The following is a 5297-nucleotide window of genomic DNA, read 5'->3' as shown; positions in this document are numbered from 1 at the left end:
ATTTGAGAAATAATAGATTTATAGATCAACAAAAAGTGTGTTAACACAAGAAATATATAAGGTAGGCATTTACAGCTGGATCTTGATGCCTAATTATTTTCTTAAATTTATATATATGTGTAATAGAATTCATATCCTTCGAACATTTTCAGAATTTACATGCGCTGTTATGGATGTCAATGCCAAACGGCATGTATAAACATATCTATCAAGTTGAACATCGACTCGAGGCCGAACGCCTTCCGTCGATCATCGCACCTTGTAAAACCACCGTCTACGTCCCTCCGTCCGTTCGTTTTTGTCCTTGGCGAATTAGAACATTCGCGCTCGCTCGGCGCGTAATTATAGCGCTCGCGTTCGTCACAATGACGTACCCTTCTCGTTCTGATATTTCGATACTCTCGTGCGATGCGGTGGCGACGCCCTGGCGATAGGTCCTCCCCGTTCCCAAGACGCACCCCCGGACTCCCCCACCGTATACTTGAACCTGAAAGTCCCACGAACGCGTTCCTTTGCCCGACCGACATCCGACAGAGGACGTAAGCGCCGACCCCTCCTTTTTTTTCACCCCAATAGAAATTTCTCACGCCAGAAATAGTGGTGCTCGCGTGGGCGGGACGTGCACGTGCTGCCGCGCACAAACTTAGAGAGCACGTCATATTTATATCCGAGTGGCGATCAATCGTTCTTTCACAAGCCACGTTACGTTATAAGATGCCTGCAGTTCGACGTCATGCACCTTCGTGTCATCGATTTGAGAAGGTCCGATATTTTTCTGTTAAATGTCAGCGACATACAATTTTTTTTGGAATCTCGCTGCGATCTGCTGAAAGTTTTAATGAGTAAAAATGGGGAAAAAGGCGATTGACATCGGTGACACGTATGAAAGATTAAGTAACGGGACGTGTAAATTCTAAACGTATATATTTAAAAAAAGAAAAAAGAATTTACAAAAATGTAAATATGTTACGGACAAACAACTTCTTAAGTTGCACTAATCGAAATTTACATACGAGCAAAACAAACTTATAGGGCTTACGTCATGTGTCAAAAAGATATAAATTATTTATTCCTATGTTAAATAGTTTAAACCCGTTCTTTTTATTTGACAAAAAAGATGGTCCAATTATAAAGGAACCTTTGATCTCGAAATAGCAGAATGCGGTCTTGACGTCCGAAGTCAAAAGACAATCGCAAAATGCCATCTCGGAACGATTACGTCGGAAGATGTGATAAAGGAAGGGTAGAGTGGAAAGGAGGGACGGATGAAGGGATATGCATTTGGAACATAATCGGCTTGCGAGCGAGAGAGGAGAGGCGATTTCATGTATACACGTGTACGCGCTCGAAAGGAGTAGCCGTGCGCGCGAGAAAGGAGAACCAACGGCCGGCGAAGTGGCCGCGAAGGAGAGAGGGAGACGACAGAAAGAGAGAGAGAGACGGAGTGGCGAGCGCGTGACAGGACACGTGATCGGGAGCACACGGTGCTCGCGTGACCGGCCCCGTGACGTCACGCGCACGTGTCGCATAGCGTGGTAATCGCCGCACACTCCCCACTCCAGCCGCCCCACAACTGCTCACCTTCCGTGCACCCTCACCCTTCGTTTGCACCTCCACCCCACCAGTCGAACGCAAGAATTGTGCTCCGTGCCTCAGTCAGTAGCGTCGCGAGTCCCCACTTCGCCCTCCGAGACACGACGGAGACTTTCACCTGAGAAGCTCTTTTTCTTTCTCTCTCTTTTTTTTCCCCTCTTTTTTTTGTCGCACGCGAGTTGCACCTTACGTCGCCCGATGCATTTGCATCATCACTTGGCGGTTACGAGACGTGATACTTATAGTTGAGACTCGGTAGTACATTCGAAAACCATTTGCACGTTATTTGAAAGTGGCACTTAACATGCATTCGCTATTTATGCTCGTTTATCATCGATACAATTTTTCTTCTCGTAGAGAAAATTACTTCAATATTCTTTTAAGATAAAACTACAGGCGCGCCCGATTCTACATTGTTAATGTTAAAGCCAACGTTCTATATTTTTATTCAGACTCTGATTATCGATTATATTTCACAAAATTACAAATCTTTCAATTATTCAACGGAAGTTTTATTTATTTTCTCCATAGCACACATAGTAGAGTTTTAATATTTAAAATTATAATCATTCTAATGTTAGATCTATTTTGAATAATCATTCGAGATCTCATTCCGACGACGAGATTCGTGATATGTCGAGATATGTCGATCGATACTGGAGATCAATTTTCAATGTCACCGATATTATGAAACACGTTGCATTCATCTAATCGCGATACGATATCATGCGATTAGATGAAAAGTACCGATTTAGGTGTGGCATTAGAATGAAAATTATAAATCATTTTTTTCATTTCTTGTGAAATGTATAGATAGAAATGTGTAGAAGACCCCGTAATAATATAGAAAAAAAAAAAGAAACTGTCAACTTTCTCTCTTTCTGTATATTAAATTAATCCAAATCATTCCAATAAAATTACATAACATTATATTTTATGTCAAACGAGATATTGAAAAAATTGTTAAATGCTAATAATATTATAGAATATATGAATACAATCTAATGTATATAAATATATTTGTTGAGAAACTAGTCTTGGCTCATCTTTAGTCGTGCAATAATATTCTTTTATAAATGGCAACGGTGTAAAATTTTGCGTAACCATTAATCTTTGCAACAAATATCTACCATGTTCTTCGCAAATGTACTTGAAAGATAAATCCAATGCGAATTTCACGCGTGTATTTAATGGAGAATGCTACAATGATGAGTAATGATACACGTACTCTGGCAATTAGTGATCAACGATCGAAACGTATTGTATTCAGGGGAGAGATTCTATGAAAGAAACTCATCCTGAAAAAGTCATTATTTCCATCATAGCATTTTATAAAGAGCAAACTTATTAAAGTCTAATCAGCAACTCAAAAAAATGTCACTATTAATTTTACTATTAATGTCACTATTGATCATTATGTCATTCTAAATTATTACTATTTATACTCTGATCTGAATCATTCTAAGTCACCTAGATTAAATACCTAGGTAATATCTCGTAATATCAAATTAACGTGCTTTTATCAGATCGTCTTCATTTGTTTTTCACTCAGGTTTTTTTTCGATTCGTCGATCAATCAGCGATCGATAAATTCCCGTGAACTTACATCGGGTAGATTCGCGGAGAGTTGAAAAAATGCGAATGATAAGTTCGATGATAATTGCGACTAAACGCCTGCGCGAAGAATTCAGCTGAGATCTTGACGTAAGACGTAGCTATCGCGATGCAAGGCGATGCAACGGCATGCCTCTCGGTACTTGTTTTGTTTTGGCTGTTGTGCATATGTGTGCATGCATCGACGAAACTATTTTCAGATACGGTATCATATCGTACCGAGTACAATTATCGCAACATGTGATGTGTCAAGAATGCTCCGAGTTTATCGCGGCCTCGCGATGCACCGTCATCACGTTTATTCACGTGTCGATGAATAATATTGTTCGTATGCCGTCTAATAATTTCCCGATATCGTTTCACGCGAAGTGTAACGTTACATTATTTTCTCGCTGTGACGCTGGACTAGTTTGTCATCATTCGGAATTACGAAAAAAAAAGTTTTACGAAAAGGAAAGGGGGAATCCAGATCTTTTTCCTTCCATGGATTATTGCATTTTATAAGGAATGATGAAGGAATAAAGAAATAACATGATTATAAAAGCGAAGATAGCGGAGAAATAATACGGTTATTATCTAGACTAGTATAAAGTTACTTGATAAAGTTACTGTTAATAATTTCATTTAAGAATTTTTGTATTGTTGTATTGTTTAAAATTTTGTATGACTAATAAAAATTTCCTTCAAAAATAATTTTACAGACAGCGATTTTTAATCGAAAGATGATTTCACTCATGTTGACACCGTAAAAAAATATATTTGGTTAATATCAATATAGCTAATTTTCAGATGACATCAGATATTGGAAATTTTTATGAATGTTATCTCTATTATTCAAGACAATTAGAAACCACTAGATGACTAATTAAAATTGTCAAAATTTTGGAGTAGTTATTGATTAAGTAACACAGATATAATATTTTACAATTGCAATCCAATTTTCACAATCCTTTACAATTCTCCATAAATATTTTTTTATTTTTTAAAAACAAAAATGAAAAAAAACAAAACAAAACATTAAATCTTAAATTTTAACATTTTAAGCAAACAAAATTAAATTGCATTAAATGAATTCAATCTCAAATGAAGAGAATTAAAATTTAAGTTAAATATACTAAACTTTGAAATCAAGACTGAGATTGCATAGTTAAACTGATTACAACGATCTTCTAATTATTACATACTCTCGGTGTTAAATTTTGCTTAAGGGATCATAGATGAGACCGTCCGCTCAATTCTATAAGCGTTGCAGCCGTACCTGAGGTGGCTGCGGATTTACTCCCACCAGGGCCGCGATTCATCGCGAAGTCGCTTCGGACAGGGCCGCGCGCGTAGATTACACGTAGATTAAACGTAGCCCTGTGTCCCGAGATGACGGCACGCCGTCATCAGCGTGTTATTATTATTACTCGTACGAGGAGATTACGCTTGGTCAATCGATCGATCTCGGCGATCAAGCGTTCGCTTCGTTTGGCATTTCGCGAGAGTTTTCGGAAGTTTTCTACTCCATTTATAAGTTTTTCCTCAGTGGCGGAATTGGGGCGAGGTATTCGCGAGGCGAAGCGCGGATCGACCCTCTTCCCTTCCTTCCAATCGCCGAAATTTGAGCGCGCAAGAGTACTCGAACGATCGGCCCTGGCCGGCGTATCGCGGAATTTCGCGGTCGCGCGAAGTCGCGAGTCAACGGCCTTATCAGCGTCCACGTTCCGAGCGCCACGTCGTTCGAGCGCGTGGATTTTTCGGGCGTCCTCGCACGACGAAAATACACCAAAAGAGGTCTCGTATCTATCTCCCCCGTGGGTATCATCGGAGCGATAACCGGGAGGAGATATAAATGCGGCGCGGGCAGAGGCATTTGGAATTAGATAAAAACCTCGAAATACGCACGATAAGCGGACCGCCCGAGAGACGATCCGTTGTAAAACTGCAGGGACTCGAGAACGCATGAAATTTCATTGAGAAAGAGAGAGAGAGAGAAGAGAGAGAGAGAGAGAGAGAGAGAGAGAGAGAGAGAGAGAAAGAGAGAGAGATTAACGACCGCGAAGGGACGGAGGAAAGAAATAAAACAGAGTGTGTGTATCGAACTACAT

Source organism: Pogonomyrmex barbatus, unplaced genomic scaffold (genome assembly GCF_055798465.1).
Source record: "Pogonomyrmex barbatus isolate J1 unplaced genomic scaffold, ASM5579846v1 scaffold3, whole genome shotgun sequence".
Taxonomy (NCBI): domain Eukaryota; kingdom Metazoa; phylum Arthropoda; class Insecta; order Hymenoptera; family Formicidae; genus Pogonomyrmex; species Pogonomyrmex barbatus.
Note: the sequence above shows the minus strand (reverse complement) of the source record.